Below are 19,191 nucleotides of genomic sequence, written 5' to 3'. Positions count from 1 at the left end.
GCCATCCCCAGAATCTGTATACAAGACCTGAGAGTCTGAACGTTTCCCTATCTAAGTACCCCGTGTATCCGGACTGTTACAACCTCTCTCTGAGTCTCCGTGTCAGTAACCGTTCTGTAGTGAACCTGAACCTATTAGTCTGAACAGAGCCCGATTGTGTGTCAGCCAACCTGACCCCTGGTGTCAGTTGCTGCAGTACCGGGATCTGCCTAGGAGTGGTACCTAGCGGCTACCTGCAGCATAGTCTCTCTCCACCATCAGGAGCTCCAGTGAACACCAGGTAGCTGCTTGGCTACACCCCTACTTAGGCATGCCAACCTTGTGGCACAGTGGGTCCACAAATCCACTTGTGCCACCGTTGGGCGTAACAGTTTGCTTTGGCCATGGGCCCCGCTGATCCTCAGTCCTCTCTACACTCTGAGCTTGGTGGCGGCTGATCCACCAGGGAGAGAGGCAGGAAAATTTTTTGTGCCATCTGCAGACACTAGTTTTTTGATTGGAAGCCCTGATTGCTTGAGCTCCATATTGGAGCTTTATACACAGAGAAGATTGCCTTCTATGTGCTGTTTAGTATGCCCATAGGTCGTCCTGAGCAGTATCTTCAACAGAGGCTTGGTGTCTCTTATGTGATGTATACAGCAGTCTCGGTGTATCCTATGTGATGTATATACAGCAATATCAGTGCACCTTAAGTGATGTACACAATAGTCTTTCTCCTATGTGATGTGTATACAGCAGAGTATCAGTGCAGAGTCTGTATCCTAAGCGTTGTGCATTTATATTAGACTCAGTGTCTCCTATGTGATGTGTATATACATATAGGAGACATATGATAGATGATATCATATCATCCTGTAGTTCGCAGAAAGTCAGAGACTGACAGTCAGTCTATTCATTAGCTCATGTACTGAACTGGTTGTCAGACTGGAGATCATATTACCCGACTTACAATAAAAAGGGGGAATTGCATAGATGTAACTGAGGTGGGATTAAATAAACAGTGAATATATTTAGTTTGAATAAGCGTTATATGTGCACGCTAAAAGTAATGCTGGAATGCGTCGTTAATAAAATTCAAGAAAAGATAAGGGTCGACACATCTGTAATAGTGATGAGCGAGCGTGCTCTTTTAACCCTTTCACCGAGCACGCTCGAGTGCTTGCCGAGTATCTTCAGCGTGCTCGTATATTATGTTCCAGTCCCTTCATCTGCATGATTTACAGCTGTTACACAGCCTAAACACATGCATGGATTGCCTGTTTGTTAGGGAATCCTCACGTGTTTAGGCTGTCTAACAGCTGTAAATCATGCAGACGCAGGGACTGGAACATAATATATGAGCACGCCAAAGATACTCGGAAAGTACCCGATCGTGCTCGGTGAAAGGGTTAAACGAGCACGCTCGCTCATTACTAATCTGTAACACTGTTCTACAGCCTAATTGGTTCAGAGACTAAAACAGTTAAACAACAAATTTTGTGGTGCTGAAAACGAATGTGACGCTTAAATTTGCTGATTGGCTCTAATTTTCAAGATCTAGAGGAGGTTGTAATTACTTAAGACACCTTTCATGCAGGCTTACAGAAAAATTGTGTCTTTATTATTTCATCATCATTATTGCATTGTTAGTAGCTAGTCTATTACATCATCTATTTAGTCTACTGAGACTTCAATATTCTATTGTAGTGCCGATGTCTCTGCCCCTCTTCCCAGGCAGAGATGTCGACCCCCTTACCGTCGCGGCCCCCGGCCGATGTGTCCAGCTCCACCGGCTTCTCTCCACGCTGTGTCTCTTAAAGGGGCCGCGCGCGCCGTCCTCAGATGTCCCCGGCCAATGGCTGGAGGACATTTACTTTCAGCAGCAGAAGGGAAGGAAGGGAGACACAGATCCATTACTAGTGGGTAGGCGGAGCCCCACAGGATATTTCACCTCAGATTAGAAAAAGTGACGACCGGCCCCTCCAGCTTAGGCTCCTCCTACTCCATGTCCTTCAGTCTAAAATTTGAGGTCGCAGAGGATAGTCGCTGCCTTTGCAGCTCCTCAGAAGAATTTTTTATTTTTATCCGTAGACCTGGACCCCCCGTGGTCTAGAGGTCTCAGGGCGTCTCGGCGCTGCTGGGACCCCTGACCCTCCCCTGGCAGATCTGCGTACCCCCTAAGGAGGTCCCCGCAGAAGCCTGCTGGCCCCGGGGGATACAGGGCGCTTCCTGGCTTAGACGCACACCGCCTCTGGGGGTCCCTGCGCGCTCCGCCGTGGGGGGGAACAAAGGGCCACGGTGCCACACATTCCTGGGGGTCCCTGTGGCGCTCAGCTGGGTAAGTGCTCCAAGGTTTGAGTGCTTCAGCGGCTGCGGCGGCAGCCGCTGTTACTGTTTCAAGTGGTGACTGCTGTTTTGTCCTTGCAGGATATCACCGCTGCAGGCGTTTGTGTAATTCTCTGCTGGCAGGGGAGCAGGGACGGAGGAGCGCGGGCTCCGTTAGTATGCGGCGGCGGGGGGCGTGGCTTCGCGCCTCTCTGCGGCCTGTCATCATAGCCTCAGACAGGAAGCGCCAGGAAAGCACGCGCTGGAGCTGACCCAGCCCCTTCTTCTGCTGGCGTCCATTACCTCGTGCAACCTCCTGCTCCCTGCGCTCTACACCAGACACCGGGAAGAGCAGTCATCGCGGCCAGCTGGTGAGTCACTTCTGCCTTTTAAGGCAGAAGATTCCTTTTTCTCACTATTGCAGCGCAGAGCACCTTACTGCTGGCCTGTTAAGGCACACAGGGTGTGCTATATCCGGCGCTGCTACCTCCCCGCTGAGGAGGCTCTGGGACTCGCACTCCTCTGTCCTTTTAAGGCAAAGGTGTATTGCGTGGTCAGCAGCATTAACCCCTTCTGAAGGGGTCTGGCCTCATCAGGGCAGTTAACCCTTTCTGGATGTGCATGCTTCTGGGATCAGAAGGTGCAACTCCATAGTCTGTTAGGTTAACTTTTGCTCTGCAGGCAGCTGGGGTAGCTCTTCTCCCTCTAAGGAAGAGCTTTAACCCTTCAGTGCTTGTTTTTTTTTTGTGTAGGAACAGGCTGTGGTAGCGGAATCAAACATCCTCGGTTACTGTACCCATTGTAAGGGGTTATTACCGCCTTATACGCGACGCTCGCAACTGTGTGGGGGCATGTCGGATCAGGGACCAGGGGGCGCGGATCTCTCTCCCGGTCCGCTTCAGGATCGGTCATGCGTATCTGATACGGCGGGGTCTTCGACGGCGTCAGGTTCGACACTGGTCGGGGGTCTCAGTGATGTTAAAGTGGAGGCGCTCACTCGCTCCATTGACAGTCTGTCTGACATCCTGGGTCATTGGGTATCAGCTAAGTCCCAACCGACATCACGAGGCAAGAAGCGCCACAGGCCTGTGGTGGCACTGTCTCCTCCGCACAGTGCGTCGGAGGCTTCGGAATCACCGACAGACTCTGCTGGTGAGGTCTCCGATTCTGATGAAGAGGATCGGCAGGGGCGCTCTGCTTCGCTTTCGGGCCGCGTGGACGCTTTTATTGGGGCTATGCGGGAAACCTTACAGCTGTCTGAAGAGGTGACGAGGCGCCCTGGCAAGTCGGCCCGGCTGTATCAGGAGTCACGTCGGGCTCGTTCGACGCTGCCGGCGCACGATGAACTTAACGAGGCGGTGGAGAAGGAATGCCTGTGTCCGGATAAACTCTTCCAGGGGATGCGGTTTTTTGATCGCCTGTATCCCTGCTCCACGGAGACGATCGCTAATTGGGTCCCCTCTCCTGAAGTGGACGTGCCATTGTCTCAGCTGAGCAAATCCTCTTTGCTTCCTGTTAAAGGGAAGGCGAGTCTACAGGAATCGCTGGACAGAAGGACGGAGTTAGTGGCGAAGTCCATCTACGAGGCCGCGGGTCATGGATTCCGAGCGGCCTTGGGGGCCATGTGGGCTGGTGAGGCTTCTCTGCGGTGGTTGGATCAGCTGCTGATGGCGTGGCAAGATGGGACTCCGCTGTCTGAGGTGGAAAGGCTCTTCCAGCTGTTGGAAGAGGCGGCCCGATATGGCAGGGACACAGTGCTGGATACTACTTCGGTTCTGTCCAGGGCTCAATCCTCGGCCGTCTCAGTCAGGAGAGCACTGTGGCTTAAACAGTGGACTGGAGACGCAGTATCCAAACAAGGTTTCCTGAGTCTGGCGTACAAGGGCGGTCAGCTTTTTGGTTTGGACCCCACGGAGCTGATTGCTAAGGCCAAGGCCAAGGATTTGGCTTTGCCGCAGCGGAAAGCAGCGGCTTCTACGTCTGGCAAGTCAAGTGCCGGTGTAACATACCTGGCAGCGTCCTTGCATAATGGTCCATCTCCCACTGTGCAAGAGCGCGCACTTGATCTCCAGTCCAGAATGTCTCTCTGGCTTCCCTCCATGCTGTCTGTTTGTGTCTGTTTCTGCTGCTTAAGGGCGGCGCCCGATCACTTCCTGCTTTTTGTACCTGCTGCAGGCACACCCCTTGTGCGTCCTCAGCCTATTGCTGTCTGTCACCTGGTATTTAACCCAGCTGCTCCAATCAATCCCTGCCTGAGCATTGTGTTTCATTTAGTGTGCTCTTGCACTCTGAATGTGCCAGGTCCCTTCTGTGTTCACTTGTCTGCCTATCCTGGAGGCTGTATTTCCAGGCCTGTCTGAACACGCTCCTAGCCTGTTCCTCCTGCCTTCTAGGGGCCGATTACCTAGACCCGCTCCTGTATCTTGTCTGTCCTGTCTGAACACGCTCCTAGCCTGTTCCTCCCGCCTTCTAGGGGCTGCTACCTAGACCCGCTCCTGTATCTTGCTACTGTGTCTGTTCTTGTCTGTATACTCTTCTAGCCTGTTTCCCGTGTTTCTCTATGTCCGTACCTTTCCTTTTTCTGCAGAGTCTGAACTCGTACCTAACTCCTGCTCGTTGTCATTGTACTCCCGTTTGTGAGTTTGTGGTCCACTCGCTACTTCACTGCAAGTACCCTGTGGGTATCTGGCTCTGCCTTTGCTCACCGCTCCGGCGGTTCTAGCCTGCTCTGCCTTTGCTCACCGCTCCGGCGGTTCTAGCCTGCTCTGCCTTTGCCCACCGCTCTGGCGGTTCTAGTCTGCTCTGACTCCTTTGCTCACTGCTCCGGCAGTCTCGCTCTGCTCTGACTCCTTTGCTCACTGCTCCGGCAGTCTCGCTCTGCTCTGACTCCTTTGCTCACTGCTCCGGCAGTCTCGCTCTGCTCTGACTCCTTTGCTCACTGCTCCGGCAGTCTCGCTCTGCTCTGACTCCTTTGCTCACTGCTCCGGCAGTCTCGCTCTGCTCTGACTCCTTTGCTCACTGCTCCGGCAGTCTCGCTCTGCTCTGACTCCTTTGCTCACTGCCTCGGCAGTGTCGCTCTGCTCTGACTCCTTGCTCACTGCTCCGGCAGTCTCGCTCAGCTCTGACTCTTTGCTCACCGCTCCAGGCGGCCTTGTCCTGCTCTACTCTTGCTCATTGCTCCAGGCGGCCTCGTCCTGCTCTACTCTTGCTCACCGCTCCAGGCGGCCTCGTCCTGCTCTACTCTTGCTCACCGCTCCAGGCGGTCTCGTCCTGCCCTGCTCTCGCTCACCTCTCTGGGCGGCCTCACTCTGCTGTGTTTGTCCCCCACATCTGTGGTTCTGTTCCTGAGTCCCAGTGTGTACTGGGTCCTATCCCGCCTGTGTTCCTACCTGCTAGTGCCTCCCTGTCTGCACTCTAGCCGTGCTTGCCTGTACCCCCCTGCCTGCATACCCGCCTGCCTGCATACCAGTCGTGCCTGCCTATACCCACCAGTCTGTGTGCCAGCCTAGCCAGTCTGTTCCTGTATTCCCCTGTGTGGGTCAACAGCCGTGTCCGGGGTCTGTCCTGGAGTAGCACCTGGTCCCTCTGCTCGGTTCCTCCTTGGTGCACTGGCGTCGTATGCCGTCGTGCGACCCTGGTCGGATCGGGTGAATACCTAGTTACGCCCCTCCAGGCATTCACTCTCCAGCACGGTCCAGTGGAATCTCACGCACACGCCGCTCAGCCCGGGCGTGTGCATTACAGCATGCTCAGGCCATGGTTCCCATTGAGCCCCACGGCCTTCGCTCTCTGAGACGTTTTCCAGTGAATACATGCATTAAAAATAAATAAATAATTTTTTTTTTCCTTAGCTGAGTTCCAGGCGAATTACGCACCCGTCCAGATGGATATATCAGCTCTCGTTCCTGCGGATCCGCCACGTTACTATGGGGATCCAAGACAGAGTCGTGCATTTGTGGAGCAATGCATGCTACACTTCAAGTTCTACCCTCTATGTTTTCCCACAGATCGGGCTAAGGTGGGATTCATGATGTCTTACCTAGCGGGTGATGCCTTGAATTGGATCACCCCCCTATGGGACGCACAGGATCCTATCGTCCTGGACATAATGGCCTTCCTGGTGGCCTTTCTAATGGTCTTCGATGATCCTAACCCGGAGGCTCCTGCTGAAGCTTCACTTCCCAATATCCCGGAGCAGCCCCGATGGTTAATGTGTGTGGGTTGCGCAATAGTCCTCCAGCCCAATGAGACTACTGCCCACCCAGAATCCTCACAGGGTGACTACGCTCTCTGGAATACTTCTCCCAACCTCAAGAGGCAGTCCAGACGTGCTAGACGTAGAGGCAAGCCGTCACGCCAGGGTCTATCCTCCCTGAGACCTCCTGACCCCAACCTTGAAGTCCCTACTGAAGCTTCATCTCCCTGTATCCCGGAGAAGCCCCAACGGGTAATGTGCGTGGGTAGTGCACCAGTTCTCCTGCCCGAAGAGACTGCTGCCCACCCAGAATCCACACCGAAGGACCCCCTGTTGCCTCCTGAATCCTCCGGGATACCACTTGATGACAATTGGAGAGAGACTTCCCTATGCTCTGCACCTGATACCTCGCCCGCTTCGTCCAGTGAGTCCGACCTAGTGTTCTCCGAAGCAGAGGTTACCCCCGAGTCTCTACACCCCTCCGATCAGGCGGAGGATCTCCAGTTGTCTCCTGAACCCTTCGGGGTGCTACCTAGTAGCGAAAGGACAGAGACTCTCCTATACTCTGTACCTGATACCTCGCTCGCTTCGTCCAGTGAGTCCAACCTAGCGTACTCCGAAACAGAGGTTACTCCTGAGTCTCTACACCCCTCCGACCAGGCGGAGGACCTCCAGCTGTCTCCAGAACCCTTCGGGGTGCCACCTGGTGGTGAATGGATAGAGACTTTCCTATATCCTGGATCTGATACCTCGCTCGCTTCGCCTAGTGAGTCTAACCTAGTGTACTCCGAAGCAGAGGTTATTCCCGAGTCTCTACACCCCTCCGACCAGGCGGAGGACCTCCAGTTGTCTCCAGAACCCTTCGGGGTGCCACCTGGTGGTGAATGGACAGAGACTTTCCTATACTCGGCACCCGATACCTCGCCTGCTTCGTCCAGTGAGTCCGACCTAGTGTACTCTGAAGCAGATGTTTTCCCCGAGCCTCTTCACTCTTCTGACCCGGCGGAGGACCTCCAGTTGTTTCCTGAATCCTCCGGGGTACCACCAGATAACAAGGAGACAGTGACTTTTCCTCACCCTGTACCTGATAACCCGTCTATTTCTTCCTGTGAGTTTGACAAGATGTACCTCGAAGCAGAGATTACCCCCAAGTCTCTGCTCCCCTCCAACCCGGTGGAGGACTTCCAGTTGTCTCCTGTACCCTCTGGGGTGCCACCTGAAAATATATGGAGAGAGACTTCCTTGTGTGCTGTTCCTGGTACTCCACCCATTTCGTCTGTTGCTGAGGATGGCTGGATAGGAGGTAGCATCCTAGCTACCCAGAGGAGACCAGTTTTTCCGGTGGACAGTGCAAGTGATCTCCTTGAAGTGAAGGATTGGCCCTCGAATTCCCTGCGGAACATTCTGGCAGGCCTGAAGAAGAGGGGGCGTAAGTGGGGGGTACTGTAACATACCTGGCAGCGTCCTTGCATAGTGGTCCATCTCTCACTGTGCAAGAGCGCGCACTTGATCTCCAGTCCAGAATGTCTCTCTGGCTTCCCTCCATGCTGTCTGTTTGTGTCTGTTTCTGCTGCTTAAGGGCGGCGCCCGATCACTTCCTGCTTTTTGTACCTGCTGCAGGCACACCCCTTGTGCGTCCTCAGCCTATTGCTGTCTGTCACCTGGTATTTAACCCAGCTGCTCCAATCAATCCCTGCCTGAGCATTGTGTTTCATTTAGTGTGCTCTTGCACTCTGAATGTGCCAGGTCCCTTCTGTGTTCACTTGTCTGCCTATCCTGGAGGCTGTATTTCCAGGCCTGTCTGAACACGCTCCTAGCCTGTTCCTCCTGCCCTCTAGGGGCTGCATTCCTAGACCCGCTCCTGTATCTAGTCTGTCCTGTCTGAACATGCTCCTAGCCTGTTCCTCCCGCCTTCTAGGGGCCGATTACCTAGACCCGCTCCTGTATCTTGCTACTGTGTCTGTTCTTGTCTGTATACTCTTCTAGCCTGTTTCCCGTGTTTCTCTATGTCCGTACCTTTCCTTTTTCTGCAGAGTCTGAACTCGTACCTAACTCCTGCTCGTTGTCATTGTACTCCCGTTTGTGATTTTTTGGTCCACTCGCTACTTCACTGCAAGTACCCTGTGGGTATCTGGCTCTGCCTTTGCTCACCGCTCCGGCGGTTCTAGCCTGCTCTGCCTTTGCTCACCGCTCCGGCGGTTCTAGCCTGCTCTGCCTTTGCCCACCGCTCCGGCGGCTCTAGTCTGCTCTGACTCCTTTGCTCACTGCTCCGGCAGTCTCGCTCTGCTCTGACTCCTTTGCTCACTGCTCCGGCAGTCTCGCTCTGCTCTGACTCCTTTGCTCACTGCTCCGGCAGTCTCGCTCTGCTCTGACTCCTTTGCTCACTGCTCCGGCAGTCTCGCTCTGCTCTGACTCCTTTGCTCACTGCTCCGGCAGTCTCGCTCTGCTCTGACTCCTTTGCTCACTGCTCCGGCAGTCTCGCTCTGCTCTGACTCCTTTGCTCACTGCTCCGGCAGTCTCGCTCTGCTCTGACTCCTTTGCTCACTGCTCCGGCAGTCTCGCTCTGCTCTGACTCCTTTGCTCACTGCTCCGGCAGTCTCGCTCTGCTCTGACTCCTTTGCTCACTGCTCCGGCAGTCTCGCTCTGCTCTGACTCCTTTGCTCACTGCTCCGGCAGTCTCGCTCTGCTCTGACTCCTTTGCTCACTGCTCCGGCAGTCTCGCTCTGCTCTGACTCCTTTGCTCACTGCTCCGGCAGTCTCGCTCTGCTCTGACTCCTTTGCTCACTGCTCCGGCAGTCTCGCTCTGCTCTGACTCCTTTGCTCACTGCTCCGGCAGTCTCGCTCTGCTCTGACTCCTTTGCTCACTGCTCCGGCAGTCTCGCTCTGCTCTGACTCCTTTGCTCACTGCTCCGGCAGTCTCGCTCTGCTCTGACTCCTTTGCTCACTGCTCCGGCAGTCTCGCTCTGCTCTGACTCCTTTGCTCACTGCTCTGGCAGTCTCGCTCTGCTCTGACTCCTTTGCTCACTGCTCTGGCAGTCTCGCTCTGCTCTGACTCCTTTGCTCACTGCTCCGGCAGTCTCGCTCTGCTCTGACTCCTTTGCTCACTGCCCCGGCAGTCTCGCTCTGCTCTGACTCCTTGCTCACTGCTCCGGCAGTCTCGCTCAACTCTGACCCTTTGCTCACTGCTCCAGGCGGCCTCGTCCTGCTCTACTCTTGCTCACCGCTCCAGGCGGCCTCGTCCTGCTCTACTCTTGCTCACCGCTCCAGGCGGTCTCGTCCTGCCCTGCTCTCGCTCACCTCTCTGGGCGGCCTCACTCTGCTGTGTTTGTCCCCCACATCTGTGGTTCTGTTCCTGAGTCCCAGTGTGTACTGGGTCCTATCCCACCTGTGTTCCTACCTGCTAGTGCCTCCCTGTCTGCACTCTAGCCGTGCCTGCCTGTACCCCCCTGCCTGCATACCCGCCTGCCTGCATACCAGTCGTGCCTGCCTATACCCACCAGTCTGTGTGCCAGCCTAGCCAGTCTGTTCCTGTATTCCCCTGTGTGGGTCAACAGCCGTGTCCGGGGTCTGTCCTGGAGTAGCACCTGGTCCCTCTGCTCTGTTCCTCCTTGGTGCACTGGCGTCGTATGCCGTCGTGCGACCCTGGTCAGATCGGGTGAATACCTAGTTACGCCCCTCCAGGCATTCACTCTCCGGCACGGTCCAGTGGAATCACACGCACACGCCGCTCAGCCCGGGCGCGTGCATTACAGCCAGTAGTGGTCGCCGGTCCTTTCGGCCCAGGGGACGGTTCGGTCAGCCTTCTTGGAGATTGGGTCGTCCCTCGTCTTCCGGAAAAAAGACCACCCAGAAATCCCGTACTCCCTGGAAACAACATTTCCGTCAGGACAAACGGGAGGTTGACAAAAAGCCCGCTATGGCGGACTGACGCCAGGAACCCTCTTGAGGGCTCTCGGGTGGGAGGTCGTCTGCTACAATTCGGGTCGATTTGGGCATCCCACGTATCGGACGCCTGGGTGACGCGGGTTATGTCGGTAGGCTATTTCATAGAGTTTCATTCTCGACCCCCGGACAGGTTTCGTCAGTCTCGCATCCCGTCCGAGCCCAAGCTGGCTGCTGCACTGCTGCGGGAGGTCGACTCTCTTCTGCAGCAGGGTGTGGTGGTTCCGGTTCCGCCGGAGGACCGGGGAAGGGGGTTTTACTCCAACCTTTTTGTGGTCCCCAAAAAGGAGGACAAGTTTCGCCCCATTCTGGACCTCAAAGAATTGAATGTTCATGTCCGGACCCGGAAATTCCGTATGGAGTCTCTTCGCTCTGTCGTGGCGGCCCCGTCGCAGTACGATTTCTTAGTGTCGATCGACATCCGCGACGCCTATTTGCATGTCCCTATCGGCAGGGCTCACCAGCGCTTCCTTTTTTTGTTTTGCCATAGGTCAGACCCATTACCAGTTTGTGGCCCTACCATTCGGGTTGGCCTCGGCGCCCAGGGTTTTTACAAAGATTCTGGCGCCGCTCATGGGTCTCCTTCGAAGGCAAGGGGTTACGATTCTCCCCTACCTGGACGACCTGTTAATTGTGTCGCCCACAGCGGAGGAGGCAGTGTCAGCTCGCGATCTCTCCCTTCAGCACCTGGAGGACTTCGGGTGGCTGGTCAATTGGAAGAAGTCGTCATTGGAGCCATCGCAGTCAATCCTGTTCTTGGGGATGCATTTCTACACGGTACGAGCAGTGGTGTCCCTGCCTCCGGACAAACAAGCGAACCTTCGTCACCATGTCCAGGCTATGAGGTCGGCGATGGTGATGTCCCTTCGGAAGTGTATGCGCCTTCTGGGTCTGATGGTGGCGGCAATGGAAGCGGTACCGTTTGCACAATTTCATTCCCGGGGTCTCCAAGATCTTATTCTGACCCGTTAGGATCGATCGCTGGCTTGGCTAGATCGCTGTGTCGGTATCTCCCGCAGGGTGAGAGAGTCTCTTGGATGGTGGTTACGTCCGGAGGCTTTATCCCTGGGGAAATCTTTCCTCCTCCCACGGTGGTCGGTCATTACCACCGATGCCAGCCTGTCTGGCTGGGGGGGGGGGTTGGAACGATCTCTGGGTTCAGGGGGTCTGGTCGTCAGAGGAGTCGTCTCTGCCGATCAACATCCTGGAGTTGAGAGCGATATTTCTCTGCCTCCGACATTGGACGGTCCCTTTGAGCGGTCTGCCGGTCCGGATTCAGACGGACAATGCGACAGCTGTCGCGTATATCAACCATCCGGGCGGGACGAGGAGTGCCAGACTCATGATGGAGGTCTCTCGGATCCTGGTATGGGCCGAGTCCAGGGTTCCAGCCATCTCCGCGATTCACATCCCAGGAGTGCTGAATATCTCGGCGGACTTCCTCAGTCGCGAGCAGGTGGATCCCGGAGAATGGAGTCTTCATCCGGAAGTTTTTGCACTGCTGTGCTCCCGTTTTGGGACTCCCCAAGTGGACTTGATGGCATCCAGGCTGAACGCCAGGATTCCGACGTTCATGTCCAGGTACAGGGACCCGGAGGCTGTGGCGGTAGATGCTCTAGTGGCCCCGTGGGACCAGTTCGAGCTGATCTACGTGTTTCCGCCGGTATCCTTACTTCCTCTGGTGATCCGGCGGATCTAACTCGAACGAATTTCGGCGATTTTTGTGGCGCCGGATTGGCCGCGGAGGGCGTGGTATTCAACGCTGGTGTCTCTTCTGGCGGCGCCTTCGTTTCCACTGCCTCTTCGCCCGGACCTGTTAACCCAAGGGCCCAATCGCCATCCGGACCTGAAGTCGCTTCGTTTGACGGCGTGGCACTTGAGACCGAGATCTTGACCCGTCGTGGGTTTTCGGCCGAGGTCATTGCCACCTTGCGGGCGGCCAGAGGTCCAGCTACGACTAGGATTTATCGCAGAACTTGGGAGGCCTTCTATTCATGGTGTTCTGGATCGTCAAGGAACCCGAGGGTTTTTTCCATTCCCAACTTCTTGGCTTTTCTGCAATGTGGTTTGGCAAAGGGTCTGGTGGTTGGTACCTTGCGGGGTCAGGTATCTGCACTATCCGTGCTTTTTCGGAAGGCTATTGCCTCGCGCAGGGATGTGCGTTCGTTTTTTCGCGGGGTTGCACGTCAGTTTCCGCCTCGTAGGGCGGTTGTGGCTCCTTGGCGGCTCAATCTAGTCTTGGAGGCTCTTCAGCATGGGCCGTTTGAGCCTATGGATTCAGCTATGCTTTACTCGCTTTCTTGGAAGGTGGCCTTCCTGGTGGCGGTCACCTCTTTGAGAAGGGTTTCTGAGTTGGCGGCACTGTCTTGCTCTCCCCCTTTTCTGGAGTTCCACTCGGATCGCGTGCTGATTCGTACCCGTGGCGATTTTTTTGCCTAAAGTGGTGTCGCGTTTCCACGTCAATCATGATATCGTGTTGCCCTCCCTCTGTCTGAATCCGAAGAGTCCAAAGGAGCGAGCCTTGCACTCGTTGGATTTGGTGCGGGCATTGAAGTTCTATCTTTCAATCACGCAAGGGTTTCGGAAGTCGGACTCTCTTTTTGTGATTCCTGCTGGTCGTCTGCGTGGTCAGCGGGCTTCCAAGGACACTATAGCTCGGTGGATACGTTCGGCTATCCTGGAGGCGTACCTGCTCAAGGGCGAGCCTTGTCCGGTTAAGGTTCGAGCTCATTCCACGAGAGCTGTTGGTTCGTCGTGGGCTTTTCGTCAGGGGGCGTGAGTGCTTTCGCCGATGCGGCCTTGGGACGCAGGGTCCTGCAGGCGGCGGTGGTTTAGGTTATCTCTTTATCTAGTTTTGGCGCTTGTTGCGCGCTTGCCTAAGTTGTTGGGGTGTTGGCGATTCTGCCACTGTTTCCCACCCTTGAGTTCTGGACTGCTTTGGGACGTCCCACTAGTAATGGATCTGTGTCTCCCTTCCTTCCCTTCTGCTGCTGAAAGATGGATTTTGGTAAGACCTTACCTGTAAAATCCTTTTCAGCGAAGGAAGGAAGGGAGACACAGCACCCTCCCATGGCAGAAGTGTATTATTGTTTTCCAGATGCGGCGCGACTCCTCTCTGATGGCGGTCATCTGGGCTGGGGTCGGCGCGCTAGGGCTCTGTTCCAGCATTGCCAGCTCATCGCAGTTGTCAGGTCCAGTGAGTAGTGCCTGGGACTGTGTGTTTTTTCTGTTATATGCATAACCTGTTCTCTCGCATTTCTGAATTTTCGGAAGGGGTTGTGTTGTTCCGCTGGTGTTGTCTTCTCTTCCTTAGCTTGTGTACGGACTGAAGGACATGGGAGTAGGAGGAGCCTAAACTGGAGGGGCCGGTCGTCACTTTTTCTAATCTGAGGTGAACTATCCTGTGGGGCTCCGCCTACCCACTAGTAATGGATCTGTGTCTCCCTTCCTTCCTTCGCTGAAAAGGATTTTACAGATAAGGTCTTACCAAAATCCGTCTATTTAAGGCACCGCCCCCCAACATGGAACATGGAAGTGCCTGTGCAATGTTGAAAGTTTGTTGCTAACACTCTTGCCTGTCTATCAGCTGTCTGCCTGTCTGCCTACCAGCTGTGCCCACCTGCCTGCCTACCAGCCATGTTCGTCTGCCTGCCTATCTGCCGTGCCAGTTGGCGCCTGCCTTCAGTCCTGTGGAAGTCACCTGCTCTCACATGAGGTCGGTCCCTTAGTAGCACCTGGTCCACCTTCCAGATCCTTCCTTGGTTCACGGAGTCGACTAGCCGCCGTATAGCCAAAGTTGGTCTGGGAGAGGCCCTTGTTACACCCCTCCGGTCCCTCAGTGGTTCCACCACCCGGCCCCGTAACATCTATCATCTCATCTGTGACAGTCACTGGCAGAATACTGGAGGGGAGATATGTTTCACTGAGGCTATTAGCTTCAGTGATGGGAAATGTGGAAGTCTTCTTCTGCGTGGTAGGTGCAGAAAGGGTTAATCAGCCATATTTAAAAGGGCACGTTTTGTTGAGAACAACCACAGTGGGCATGTCTCCAACCCAGGGTGTGGTCTGGGCTATGAATAGCCAGCCTTTTGACTCAGGTAGTTGTTCAGTGAGAAGCTAGCTTTGCTGTATCCAAAATTATGATTTTCTTATAAAAGTCAGAAAGATGCTTTTTCATTTAAGAAACAGTTAACAGTGAATTATTAATAGACCTAATATAAGCTGGAGAAATTATCAATAACATACATAGAGATAGTACCTAAAATTGGAGAAAAATAGCAATTTGGCAATTCAAATTTGTATCCGAAATATAATATTCTCTCCCCTCCTTTCTCGCCATCTGTTTCCTCTGCTGCCCTTATCTACCAATTAAAAAACCCTTTCTGCAACAATACGCAGCGAGGAAATGACCATCTAAAGTTTCAGCATGTCAGTCCATATGGCAATATTAACTTAATAAAAAGGATATAACAACTTGGACATTACTGATGGGTCTTCTTGGTTTGGTGGGTGTTGTAATAAAGTTCAGTAAAAGAGTCTCTATTCAGGTAGGGTCCTGTGTCGGTGATCGCGCCTTCTCTGGCGTGGGCGTTGTGGCAGAGGAGGGTATAGTTCTAATGAGAGTCAGTTGGGAATAGGAATTGGGTCTTGTCCCAGGAATTTAAAGAGAGCAGAAAGATCTGTGTGTCATTTAAGGAAGAGGGTAGCTTTCTCTTTTTTTAACAATGAGGTGGAAGAGATGGCCCCACCCGTAAGTTCTCTGGTCTCACAAAGCTTTGTCAGTAATGGTTTTAGAAGACATTTCATGTAGACAGTATGACCTGATAAAGGTGGCATCTATGGGTCTTCATGAGACCTTATTGAACATGGTGGTAACCAAAGATTTGAGGTTTTCCTGGCCTCTACCCTCTGGCAATCCCTTAATATGGATATTGTTTCTTCTTCCCTTATATTCTTGGTCAAGAAGAAGGGTCATGTTTTGTACCTGGGAGTTGAGGGTTTCATGTTTACCTTCAAAATTTGGATCTGTTCTGAGTGGTCCCTTGAGGCACCTTCTGTAACTATTGTCCTGGAGGCCAGATGGTTGATTTCCTCTCGTAGAGAGTCAATGGCCTGTTGGTGTGATGCCTCAATCCTCTGCGCCATGGAGTCTATGTCTTGTTTCGTTGGTAAGGCCTGTATTAATTCCCATAACCCGTGGAGGTCCGGATGCATCGTAGTTAAAGATGTGTGTCTATGTTGAGTTCTAGGGTAAAGCCAACTCATTTGTGTAGATTGCAATGCCTCTAATCTCTCCGCATCACAGGAATGCTCAGAGTCATCTGGAGATGGAGAGATGGAAGGTGACTCCTTGTGGAAATCGTTTGAAGCTTTGCGTGTAGTGTACCTGGGACGTTTGGTGGTTCCCCGAGAATTGATTGATTGGCATGTGTGAAAAACTGCCCGATGGTATTGTTCTTCACTTCTTCAGTATGTGTAGCTGGTATGGGGGATCTTATGTCTACTGTCCAGGTCTCTGCATTTTACGGGCATCCCCTGAGGGGTAAATAAAATAATGTAATAGAGCTAGTCCTTGTCAGGTGTCTGGGACCTTAGGGCATAGGTGCCGTCAACAAGGATTTGGATTTCTGGATCACGGAATGAATTACCTATACGATGGACTACTTGCTAGAGATGGGGTGCACCTTACGAAGACTGGAAAACATGTATTTGGAAATTGCCTTGCTGCACTCATCAGGAGAGCTTTAAACTAGAACAATGTGGGAAGGGAAGCAAAAGGCCAGAAAAAGCCATACAGCTGACAAATACTATTGAGATCTCTGCTACTGGAAGTGGAAAGGAAGAACAAAGACAAAACAATTTAAATAATAAAAATATGGGAGGAAGAGAAACCAATCACAAACTAAAATGTTTTTATACAAATGCACAAAGCATGGGCAACAAACAAGGAGAATTAGAACTACTAACGCAGGAAAAGAAATATGATGTCATTGGAATCACTGAAACTTGGTGGGACGATACACATGATTGGAATAAAAGGCTAAAAGGATACAACTTATTTGCAAGAAACAGACTTGATAAACGAGAAGGAGGTGTCGCATTGTATGTTAGAAAAGCGTATATCTGCACAGAGATTGAAGCTTCAGAGACTGGGAGTTCTGTGGAAACTGTTTGGGTAAGAATACAAGGAGAGAACAACGGAAAGGACACCATTGTAGGCATTTACTACAGGCCACCTGGGCAAGCTGAAGATATGGATGAACTCTTTATGTATCAAATGACCAAGTTCTCAAAAAAATATGACGTAGTGGTCATGGGAGATTTCAACTATCCAGACATTTGTTGGGAATCTCTCTCAAGTAAAACTAACAGGTCAAGCAAATTCTTATCCTCTCTTGCTGACAACTTTATCTTCCAAAAGGTAGGGGAGAAAACAAGGGGATCTGCTACTTTGGATCTAATCCTTATAAACAAGGAGGAAATGGTTGAGGAGGTAAAAGTGGCTGGGACCCTAGGAGGCAGCGATCATGCTATTATAGAATTTTGGATAACTAGAGGAGGAAGACATGTGAAGACTCAAACTTCAAGGTTAGATTTTAGAAAGGCAGATTTTAAGAGACTCAGAAAGAGAATAGGAGGGATCCAATGGCTGGATGTCCTTAAGGACAAAAATGTCCAGGAAGGATGGGAAATTTTTAAAAATGAGATTCTGAAAGCACAATCGTTAACAATCCCGAAAAGTAGGAAGAATGGGAAGCATTTAAGGAAACCAGGATGGATGAACACAGAACTTAAACACATGCTAAAAAGAAAGAAAGAAATGTTTATTAAATGGAAAGAGGGAGGCATATCTAAAGAAGATTATAATGCAGTCTGCAGATCCTGCAGGGCATGTATCAGGTTAGCTAAAGCTGACAATGAATTAAGGCTTGCAAGAGATGTCAAAAGCAGTAAAAAAGGATTTTGGGGGTATGTCAAAAGTAAAAGAAAAGTCAAAGATGCTATAGGATTTTTACAGGCTGAAAATGGAGAAATGGTAAGAGAGGATGTTGAGAAGGCCAAACTTTTTAATTCCTATTTTGCATCTGTTTTCTCTCAGAAAGAAAATGTAACATCAACTGATCTTCACTGTCCTTTTAAAGGAATAGAAGAATCCAAGTTATCTGTAAACAGAAAGATTGTGAGGGAATATTTAGCTAACATAAATGAGTTCAAGTCTCCAGGTCCAGATGAATTACACCCCAGAGTACTGAAGGAGATCGTAGAAGAAATTTTAGAACCACTCTCCATAATCTTTGAAAATTCTTGGAGAACAGGAGAAGTCCCAGAAGACTGGAGAAGAGCAAATGTTGTTCCCATCTTCAAAAAGGGGAAGAAGGTGGACCCAGGGAACTATAGGCCGGTGAGTCTGACTTCTATACCAGGAAAGATCTTTGAAAAAATTATTAAACAACATGTATGTAAGTACCTGGATAAGAATGAAGTGATTAACCAGAGTCAGCATGGGTTTATAACTAACAAGTCATGTCAGACTAACTTAATTTCCTTCTATGACAGAATCACTGACTGGGTGGATCAGGGAAATGCTGTAGATATAGTATATCTTGACTTCAGCAAAGCATTTGACAAAGTATCTCACACCATCCTTATTGAAAAAATGACCAAGTATGCAATGGACCAGGCAACTGTTAGGTGGATTCATAACTGGCTTAGTGATCGGACTCAAAGGGTGATTGTAAATGGCTTCACATCCAGCTGGATGAATGTCTCAAGTGGGGTACCACAGGGCTCCGTCCTGGGACCTGTATTGTTCAACATCTTTATCAATGATTTAGATGAAGGAATTGAGGGTAAACTGATTAAATTTGCTGATGACACAAAGCTAGGAGGGATAGCTAATACTAGAGAAGAGAGAGAGAGGATTCAAAAAGACCTAAATAAACTGGAGCAGTGGGCAGCAACTAACAGAATGGTTTTTAACAGGGAAAAATGCAAAGTACTACATCTGGGCAATAAAAATGAAAAAAGCATATACAGAATGGGAGGAATAGAGCTAAGCAACAGTACATGTGAAAAAGACTTAGGTATACTAATAGATCATAGACTGAACATGAGTCAACAGTGTGATGCAGCAGCAAAAAAGGCAAATACAATTCTGGGATGTATTAACAGAAGCATACAGTCTAGATCACGTGAAGTCATTATTGGTCTTTACTCCTCTTTGGTCAGACCTCATCTGGAATACTGTGTACAGTTTTGGGCACCACATTTTAAAAAAGACATAGACAAACTGGAGCAAGTTCAGAGAAGAGCGACCAGAATGGTGACTGGTCTGCAAACCATGTCCTATGAGGAACGGTTGCAGGATTTGGGAATGTTTAGCTTGCAAAAAAGAAGACTGAAAGGAGACTTAATAGCTGTCTACAAATATGTCAAGGGCTGTCACATTGTAGAAGGATCATCTTTATTCTCATTTGCACAAGGAAAGACTAGAAGCAATGGGATGAAACTAAATGGGAGGAGACACAGATTAGATATTAGAAAAAACTTTTTGACAGTTAGGGTGATTAATGAGTGGAACAGGCTGCCACGAGAGGTGGTGAGTTCCCCTTCAATGGACGTCTTCAAACAGAGGCTGGACAGACATCTGTCTGAGATGATCTAGTGAATCCTGCTTTGAGCAGGGGGTTGGACCAGATGACCCAGGAGGTCCCTTCCAACTCTACCATTCTATGATTCTATGATTCTAT

This window comes from Phyllobates terribilis, unplaced genomic scaffold (genome assembly GCF_046119375.1).
Source record: "Phyllobates terribilis strain yellow unplaced genomic scaffold, ASM4611937v1 Scaffold_10__3_contigs__length_209671492, whole genome shotgun sequence".
Classification (NCBI taxonomy): Eukaryota; Metazoa; Chordata; class Amphibia; order Anura; family Dendrobatidae; genus Phyllobates; species Phyllobates terribilis.
Note: the sequence above shows the minus strand (reverse complement) of the source record.